The sequence below is a fragment of the Cornus florida genome, unplaced genomic scaffold (assembly GCF_030987335.1).
Source record: "Cornus florida cultivar Cherokee Brave unplaced genomic scaffold, ASM3098733v1 CherokeeBrave_3.0.0_Hap2_Chr03, whole genome shotgun sequence".
NCBI lineage: Eukaryota > Viridiplantae > Streptophyta > Magnoliopsida > Cornales > Cornaceae > Cornus > Cornus florida.
This window is the reverse complement of record NW_026775573.1, coordinates 51,626,528-51,637,032: the sequence shown is the minus strand read 5'-3', so window position 1 is coordinate 51,637,032 and position 10,505 is coordinate 51,626,528. Positions and strand designations below refer to the sequence as shown.

Sequence of the window (10,505 nt, the reverse complement as noted above, 5' to 3'; positions counted from 1 at the left end):
AACAACGGAAGAAACGGCGTCAAAAATTGAGTCCCGAGCAGAGAGATATGCCCTAAACAAGTTCGGCGGTAATTGGGTCCAAAAACCCTAAAACTGGATAAAAATAACTAGAAGGAAATTCTATGAGTACACGACTCAACGAAATGTGAAAATAAATCCCGTACAAGGATCCAGGCTCCAGACGAGATATTTTGTAATAACTTTCGTTAATTGCACAATGGCCCCTCCAAAAAGGGTTAACTGCAAAACTGCCCCAAAACGAAAATATCTTCCAAAAGATATTTTCTTAGATGCCCCTAAAATAAAATATCTTCAAAATATATTTATGAAAAACACCTCAAGAAAAGAAAAAGATTCTGAAAAACTGTGCATCCATGCCCCTATGGACACCGGGAGCAACCAGAGTACTTTACTGCAATAGTAAGGATACGTATTTCGTGGAAATCACTTAGAATGAAGATACATGAAGTCAAAAACCAACTCCGAACACAAGGAGTGAGGTTATGCCAACAAAGTGACAAAAGGGGAAAAGACAAAATAGGGAAAAGGACAAAATAGGGAAAAGGACGAAAAGTGAATAGTGTCGAGAAACGAAAAATGTGGAAATGACTCAGTCCTCAAAGGAAGTTGTCAATCCAAAGGAAAGAGTCTCGGAAACCATTTCCGAGCACTCGAGATGACACTAAGCGACGAGAAACCAAATTCAGACAAGAAATTTCAACGAAAAAAATTCATCCGTGAAATTCTGAGGAAAAGGAAAAGGAAGGAGATGACCGGGTCATTACAGATAGGTGGACAATCTACTCTTGTTCCTTGGTGTTCCATACTTATGAATGCATTTGGTGTAAGTTTCTAGATAGTTGTGTGTGCATAAATTGTGGTTTCATTGAATGGATTTTGGTCTCATTTGATAGGTTGTGCTTCCATTTGATTTGGCTTGACAACCTATACTTATTTGCCATCCATGCCTAGTTTCAATTAATGTCACACACACACACAAGTTACAAGTCAATTTCCCCATTAATATACAATTATTAGTGTCTAGTGAAGTCAAGCTTAGTGGTGAGCTCTACTACCCCAAGTCCTCCCCTCTATATCTTTCTGTACTTTATTAATCATTGAACTTTATTTACTTCAATTTCATTTGCATAATAGCTTAATCAATCAATCTAACCAATCTTTGATCACTCGACCTACTAACCCTATGCATTGTTTCCATTACAACGGTACCCACAAATCCCTTGGGACGATCCCTACTCACCCTAGCTATATTTTTAGTTAGAAGTAGTGGTGGCTTTTACAAATTTAAAACTTGGCTACATTGCACACTCACACTCTTAGTTCAACATCTTTTGCAAACTTTTGGTGCAACCGACGGCTACATATGATTACAAAATAAAAAATAATAATAAATCAAGATAATAATTTTATTTTTGGAATAAATTTGCATCATTTTTTTATTCTTTACTGATCACTTTCTTGATTTTGTAATTACAGTTATACACTTTTGTTGTTTCACGTATTATCATATACGCCACCATCCTCTCGAATACCTCTTGGCCTCAATTAGAAGGGAATTTTGCTCCCACTCCATATAAAGCACCTGGCACTGCAAATAGGGATCATGTGCATGCAGAAGGGCAAATCCTTTACTCACACTTCACCCAGTAGCCACTCGTATTACAGATAAGGACTGAGTGGGAAAGATGAAATAAGCCTATGTGAGTAACCAAGGATAGTTGTTACAAGAACCCTACTTATCTATAACATTTACACAGGAACTACACCGGTGACTTAGGAAATAGGAAGTCAACTCATCTTCTTTGCTAGAAGACAGCAATTCTGCATCCACAGTGCCTCAAGAAAACAATCACTATTGTCTGAAGGGCATTGACTGGCATTAAAACTATTTAAGCGAACCTTCATATTGCCAAAAGATAAGTCTATGATGTTAGTCCAACAATTTATGCATGCATTTGTTGTCGCAAGGAAAGGAAGACCAAGGATCATTAGAATGTGCCTCCTTGGTTCTAGAACTGGCTCAATATCTAGCACAATAAAGTCTACCGGGAAGTAGAATTTATCTAATTTGATGATCACATCCTTGATGATCCCACGAGGCTGTTTGGTTGACCTATTTGCCAATTGGAGAATAAGTGAGGTAGACTTCAATTCTCCTAAGCCAAGTTGCAAATAAACCGAATAAAGAAGAAGGTTTATACTTGCACCCAAATCTAGAAAGGCTCCCTCCACTTGATGATTCCCTATTGTGTAAGAAATTGTTGGAGCGCCCGGATTTTTGAATTTTGGAGTAGTGCAGTGCTGGATTATGGAACTAACTTACTCAGTTAGTAGCACTTTCTTAGGAACATGGCTATTTGAATGACTTTTCTGAGTACACATATCTTTCAAAAATTTGGTGTAAGCTGGAATTTGCTGAATTGTATCAAGCAATGGGAGATTAATCTTCACCTACTTGAATATCTCCATTATGTCCTGAAGTTTATTCGATTATTTTGCCATCTTTGATGTTTCTTGTAGTTTCTGAAGGAATGGCACAACTGCATGCCTTTGCTCAGGAAATGGCTCAGTAGTTGGAGGTGCTTTTTGTGCTTCTTCTTTACGCTCATTCTTTTCTTCAAGTCTTTTTTTCCAATTTTCATCCTTTTTTGCTTTCTCTTCTTCCACCTTGTTTTCAACTCTCTTACCACTTCTTAAAGTAGTAATTGCTTGCACTTGTGCATGGTGAACCTCTTAGCCAGTAATGTTATCAATTATGGCTTTCACCAGCGCTCAAAAATGCTGGTGAAAGCCTTAAAAAGTGCTAGTTATTCAATTATCAGCGCTTTTGAGAAAGCGCTGGTAAATCCAGCGTCGATAAGGCTTTACCAATGCTTTTTCAGAAACACTGGTAAATACCCTATACCAGCGCTTCTTCAAAAGTGCTGGTAAATATCCTTTACCAACGCTTTTTCAAAAGCGCTGGCATAGGGTATTTACTAGCGCTTTTTGAAAAAGCGCTGGTCTCAAAAAATGCTGGTAGAGGGGTCATTTTAATTTTTTTCCACCTATGCCAGCGCTTTTTGAAAAAGCGTGGGTAGAGTGGTCATTTTAATTTTTTTATTTTTTTTATTTTTTTCCCCCCTATGCCAGCGCTTTTTGAAAAAGCGCTAGTAAAGGGGTCATTTTTATTTTTTTCCCCCTATGCCAGCGCTTCATAAAGGGTCATTATATATATATATATATATATATATATATATATATATATATATATATATTTTTTCTTATTGTTTTTGGGAAAAAATTTCTTTACAACTACTAAATGTCATCCAATATAACACAAGTCAATTTAAAAATACCATCCAAATTGTTTTTACATTATACAACCATAAGTTAACCTGCTGCCAATATGAAAAATACCATCGAAATTGGCTACTAATAGATAAAGCTGGTAAATGTCAACCAAAAAGCCAAAATGTATACTAATACAACCACAAGTTAACTTGCCAATATGAGAATACCATCCAAATTGTCTAGATAAAGCTACTAAATGTCACATAAAAAGAATTAAATTTTTTTGACAAATGTAATACAAGTTTTTCAAAAAGAACCCATCCAAGGCAAAGGAAATTCAGAAAGCACAACCATGACCCCATCTTCAGCTTCAACTTCAACAAGTCTTCTTGCCCATTTGATTTATATTACCCTTCATTTTTTTTATAAATTCATTAAGTGCACATTATAATAAATGGAAATTTAACATATAAGAGAAATTAAAAGTTCATAACCTTAACTGAATTGGCATAATGACTAGATGGGGATACTCTAGGAGGAGCATTTAAAGAATCAGAACCCTTCAAAATAACAAAACAAAATACATGAAATCTTGGCATAAGTAACATATATTTAGTAAAGAGTAAAACTAATAATAAATATACCTATCCACTACAATTTTATTGTTGCATATGCATTAGCATAGCCACCTGTTGTTGTAAATTTTCCAACTTGCCATCATAGTTGGCTCGTAAATTTTCCAACTTCTTGTCATAGTCGGCTTGCATTTTTGAAATGGTCTCCTGCAACTCTACACATGCAGCACGTGCCTCCTCATCAGATTTTTTGGCATTATTAATCAGTTCAGCTTTACTAGGAGAGGCCCCCAAACATCGCTTGGTGTAGGCCCCAAGCCAAGCATCCGCACACGACTAGTTCTCTCTTCTCCCCTCACAACGGAGAACAAATCATTGGAATTGCCAATAGGCGAGTCAGGGTAACTTTTTTGAAGTTCTTTTATGCTTTCCTGTAAAAAATAAAAATAAATAAAATAAATAAAAATAAATAATGAACGTATAGAAAATAAATTAGATAGAATGCTTCGTGTCCAACATTTGGGTGGCGGTATATCTAACTTTTAGAATGAAGGGAGATTCTGGAGTAATGTGAAAAAGCAACGGTGAAAAATGGACTCAATTTTTTAAATTTCTAGTCCAAATGCAAGAAATTGAGATTTTCCAGCTATATAAAAGGTTAAAGTCCAAAGTTAATTACTCCATTTTTACAAGACTAAGGATTTGGGCAACATAAATCTAGCTACTTGTCCAACCGTTAACATCATGAATTGTCATAAAGAGTCCAAGTTCCTATCATTTTTATGAAATTGAGACATGAAAGAGAATTTCCATAGCCAAATTCTCAATTAAATTTGAACACTAAGTTTAAATGAGAAAAGAAAATATGCTCAAATACTAATTAGCACAATAAACACCCCATAAAAGAAAAGGAAAGCGAAAAACAGTTGCAGCCACGAGTATCAAAAGTTGACATAAACATAAGTAGGTACAACAGTTACAAGCTCTGTAGGACATTAGTTTTACAAAGTATTTGATTATGGCTAATGCTTGTTTTTCTTTTTTTCTTTCTTTTTTTCTTTTTTTTTTTTTTGGTAAGGGATTATGGCTATTGCTTGCTACAAGTAGAAAATCAGAAAACAATTGACTTCTCATGAAACCAACTGATTTAGACACAATACATTCATAGACATTAGAAAGAATCAGCATGCCCAAGACCAGCAACTGGTCCAGCAACTATTTGATCACATTTTTAACAAATAACGAATTGGTCAAGTTGAAACCTTTGACGGACACTTATGGTGTTTTCATATCCCCAGTTATATTTTATAAGTTTTATTGCAAGGTTTCATTCACTAGACAGAACCTTAGAAACCCAACTAATAGCAACACAAATTTTCTAAGTACCATTTCACATGTTATATAAATAAAAGTAGAGTTTACTATAAGCAATTATTCATCTTTGTTTCCATATATCCAAATCACGCACTAAAAGGCAAACTCAAAGTTTGGTTCTTAGCTACCTGTAATTAAATATGAAGAGGTTAGTAAATAATGAATTTTCTGTTATCTATCATACATAAGCAAGCAAGTATTACTGTGTTAGCATGCAATGCCTATATATCTACATGTGTGTGTGTGTGTGTGCCTAATGGCTGAACGTAATAATTGAGTCCAATTTTTGTTAAAACTGATGAATAATATAGGTCTATCACATGGTACATCTTGGTTTTAGTCTTACTTTATTGTTTCTTTAACTATTTGTACTAGTTTTGATTTCTACCATTCAATGACTTTAACAAGGGCTAGAATGGATTCCAAGACAAAGTGTGATTGATTCAAAGCAGTGATATATTGGGTTGTAGACACACATAACAGTTGAATGGGAAGTGGAGAAAGCCAGATGTGAATAATAACTACCTCTTTTGTGCAAAACATAAGAATATGTTGCATAACCAAAAACTCTTATTCAGCTTAACTCAACAAAGCCTTATTTCTATTATTTGAAGTTGCCTACATTCAAAAGGCCTTTACACTGGTATGAGTAAGAAATTAACATAAACAACAAACAACAAATAGCAAATACTTCTCCTCCACAACACAAATCAATCAACAAGAAGCCTCCACATACAATGATCTCATACTCCCATGCTTTTCAACAAATACAAGAAAGTAAATTGCCTCCACACGAGCTGATGATAAACAATGAAATTAAAATGCCTCCACACGGGCCGATGATTTAAAAATTGGTCACTTCAAGGCATGTGACCCCCTAATACACCGCAAAGAGTTTAAAAATTGGTCACTTCAAGGCACGTGACCCCCTTTTTGCAAAATGGAAGCATAAAACTTAGAATTATCTCCGAAGCAGCAGCATCAGTAGCATTGCCATCCTTATTTATATGTGTGCGAATGAATTAATCTGCACAAGAAAACTGAATACCTTCGTTTTCCTCAATCTATAAAGAAACATAGACATTGTGATATATATTATTTACCACTAACATTTATAATCATTCAACGACATAAGAATTGAAATAATTTATATTACCAAAACTTCAACTAACCTCGGTAGAAACACGTGCAAAGCTTTTTGCCCCTGTAGTATGCATCATTGTCTGCTTCCCACGACATTCTTTGTTTTTTTTTCTGACCTCCTACAAAAAGTGAGAAAAAGTAAACATTCTTTCAGTAAAGAACATTCCACCTAAAATACTGACTGAAAGCAGGTAAACTATAAATTCAACTCATTAACTTTAAACAAAATTGGTAGATGGAGGATTACCTTCGCCATAAGCGTACCCCAATGCCTAACCAAAAATTCCCAATGCTCCTTTTCAACATCAGGTGGAGGGTTTGCCAATCTTTCTGCATCTGTATCCCTAACCGAGTAGTATTCAGTTTTTAATTCACACTTGTACCCCCTTCATTTTTTTTCGATGGAGGATAATGTCCACTGTTTTGACATGATTCCCAAATCATACTTTCCCTGAAAATGTGATAATTGCTATATGTTAATCCACTTTTTTCATAAAAATTATTTTAATGTCATTGAAGGGTTTTACCTTTACAATGTTCCACATATCCTCTTTAAGCCGTTTAGGCATCTCCCACCAAGTTTTGTAGCACAAAGGAGCTAATTTACCATTCCGGGCAAGTGTTCCCAAATAATTAGTATATGTACCACTTCCAAGGCCGATCGGTTGTCCATACTTATTAACCCTAAACAAAAATTAACAATTGTAGATGTTTAGTACAAAAATAAAGAAAGAAATCCTTTTTTCTCCTTCATTAATGAATATAGTCTATTTCTGTAAACTATATAAGAAGATCTCTATATATATGTACCTTAATGGTAATAAGGTTGTCGCGTTTACGATATTCTTGCATCGTGTCGGGCCCCGTCTCCTCTTCGGCGGTGGTTGGGATGATTTTGAAGTTGAAGCTTCGGTATTTTGTTCACTCACTTTTTCCACTTCTCTAACCGTTCGTTTCATTGTCAGCTTATTATTTATCCTTCCTGGAAAAGCAAACAAAAAAGTGAGAATTCATTTAAGAGAATGCAATCAAATTGTTAAAAAAACAGCGGTGCACAGTCCAAGTAAAACAAATAAAAAGAAATAACAAATACCTCAAAACTTTAGGGTATTTTTGGTTGTCAAATGGAAATTATATAAAACCATTCTGTTTTGGTAAAATCATTGATTGCACTTATACAATAATGTGCCAAGAATAGATAAAAACATATTAAAAATATATAAGCACACAAAAAAACTAAATTAGTGTTCATGGGAAGCATACATGTGCATGCTACAAAATATGATACTGCAGTATTATTGTCAAAGCTGCATATATATATACTGCAATATTAAAAAGCAGGAAAAGAAATCATCAATACCTTCAAAGAATAGTAGCCAATCAAATGCGAGTTATCCCCTTCTTGATTGCTAATGCGAAGGAAACCGGGACAAAGGTTCAATTATAGTGGTCACACTGTCAGCAATAGCAAGAACATAGCAAGCTCAGTGTCTTCTAGCATACAAAAACAGAATTTTGTGTTCAAGTAGAAGGCAAACAAGAGACCAAATGAGTCTTTGGTTCTTACTATTGTTATTTAGTTATAGTAGTAAAAGTCATCTTCAATGGAGTTTGTTATTATGTCACTATCCCATAACCGATCCACGAAATTTCATAGTTATGATAGGTTGATACCATTGGCCTCAACTTATGTCTATGTAAAATAAAAAATTAATAGTAAATGAATTTCTCTAGGATATTATGTGATGATTAACTGGAAGGCTTTGACTGTTGACCAGCAAGTAGGAACTCCAGACTTTCATTTTTGAACTTGGAAGATATGGAGGTTTACGCTTTATGGTGATAAAAAAAGAAGTCCATTCTACTAATTTCACTAATATTTAAGTTCAAGATTTTTATGACCCCATGTATCAACACTCATATTTAAATCATATACTTAAATAAATAAATAAATAAAACCTCATATAAGGATCATAATATAAATAAATAAATAACTAAAATGAACAACTTACATGTTGAAGCAACCCTGGCACTTCACATCCACAAAAATTATATTGTTGAAAGTCTGAAGAAACTCTACATAAGACAACCAAACATCAATAGTCTTGCAGAGAGAAACTAAAACAATCCTAACCAAAGTCTGAAGAAACGTATTATAAAAATTCTTATGTAAAGTAAAAGGTCTAATATATATATATATATACACACACACACATACACACACTAAGTACGAAAAATTTCGAACCAAAAATTCATTTCAAAAAAGAAAAAAAACATTAAAAAAAGAAATTTGCTTATGGATTGGAACTTACTCAGAAATTGCAGAGAGAAACTAAATTGTGTAAAATGAATGATTAGTGAGAAATAAAACAACGAACCACGAAGAAATTAAAATGAAACAAAGCGGTACCAGAGAGAGGCTTTAGCGAGAACGTTTTAGGAGGAAAATCTAGTGAGTAAGATCTCGAAATGACATAAATTAACAACTCTTGGAGATCGAGTAGCTGGTTAGAGATCGAGACAGAGGAGAGACGGCCTGAAGAGAAACCTAGGGCTTCAACTTTGTAATCTCAGATGAGATAATGCCGAAAGAGAGAAGGGTTAGCAAACATCAATCAAGGGCTTCAGCTGAGAAATGGAGATCGAGCAGTGAGAGATCGAGACAGGGTAGAGGGGTCTTGCAGCTGAGATGGAGATCGAGCAGTGAGAGATCAAGACAAAGCAGTGAGAGATTGAGATAGAGCGGGTTAGCAAACATCAATCAAGGGCTTCAGCTGAGAAATGGAGATCGAGCAGCAAAGAACGAGATAGAGTTATCTTAAATTAAAAGGCAAAATATTTTTCAGAGAGGGGAGTCTTGCAGCTAAGAGATCGAGATAGAGCAGAGAGGGGAGACGGATGAAGTAGGGCTAAATGAAATTGAAATGGGAAAGTGGAATGTTGTAGTGTTAATGGACCCAAAAAAAATGACGCAGTTTAGGCACCAAATATTCTAAATAAGCGGAGGGAAAAAGTGGAGGGAAGAGAAAAATTGGAGGGAAGGGGAAAAACGGGAAGGAATGGAAAGGCCATAACCCATGCTCTTAAAAAGAGCGTTGGTATTGTAACACCTATGCCAACGCTTTTTTGTAAAGCGCTAGTACAATTACACCTATACTAGTCCTCCCAAAAGAGCGCTGGTATTAGTTCACCTATACAAGCGTTCTTTAGAATGCTGGTAAAAGCTTAATCTATTGTAGTGCTCTGTGGACCATACCTATATAGTAATATATTGAACTATATATAATACTACTACCAAGTATCATTTATTGGGCTTTAACATCAATCCATTAAAATTTCACAAAGAGGCCCAGGCCATAGGTTGAAGTAAAATTAGGTTATTGGGCTTTAACTTCAATCCATGCTTCGCGGGGCTTGTAGTCGAACTCATTTATAGATCTAAATGGGGCTACAACCTATCTCAAATTGAGTTAATTCGAACTAATAACATCCGGACTAAGTTAATTAAGACCAATAATAGTCCTTTGTTGAGAGTAATTCAGGACACATAAATATATAAACAGACAATTGTGTTTAATTATTTATGATTACCTAGAAAAATATATTTGTAGATTATTAATTACTAGAAAAATATATTTGTAGATTATTAATTACGGAGCCAAATTCGGCTGCGTCTAGAACATGATTAATTGGGCTTTAACCCAATCCAGACCAACATCAACACCTAATTTCCAGCCTATTAATTTATTGGGTCGTTTTGGGTTTTGGATCTCAGGTAAATAGCTAAGCAAGTTTGTTAAAAAAGAGAATCACTCCTAATTAATTTTTTTTTTTAAATGAATCAATATAAAAATGCAGAAGAAATTGTACACAAATTATGTTTAGGAAATTATATAGATATGTAGCCTTGAAGTCCTCATTGCTTTATACCTTATTGTTAACATATGATGTGCAATTCCCCTTGTATTCTTAGTAATTTCTGGTTTTTCAGGCAATGTAGAAAAGTTCCTAATCATATAAGAAGGATTGCACACCATATGTTAGCTTTGTATCAATCTTTTAGTCTAACATTCACTGAAAACTTTTCTATAATCAATTTTCCTACATTAAAACTTCTAA

At 34.6% G+C, this 10,505-nt stretch overlaps 1 long non-coding RNA gene across 4 annotated transcripts; it reads right to left on the bottom strand.

The window, feature by feature from the left end:
- Positions 1–3,268: 3,268 nt before the first annotated feature.
- On the bottom strand, positions 3,269–9,434 carry LOC132300511 (uncharacterized). Of its 4 annotated transcripts, XR_009480461.1 has the most exons (10): positions 8,699–9,434; positions 8,399–8,462; positions 7,747–7,841; positions 7,197–7,368; positions 6,914–7,070; positions 6,634–6,837; positions 6,416–6,505; positions 3,939–6,307; positions 3,789–3,854; positions 3,269–3,706 (listed from the first exon to the last, which is right to left on the bottom strand). It is a non-coding gene; the product is annotated as an uncharacterized LOC132300511 (long non-coding RNA). The 4 variants fall into 4 exon arrangements; XR_009480460.1 differs by having other exon boundaries at positions 3,789–6,307; XR_009480458.1 differs by having other exon boundaries at positions 3,269–3,854.
- Between the last annotated feature and the right edge of the window lie 1,071 nt (positions 9,435–10,505).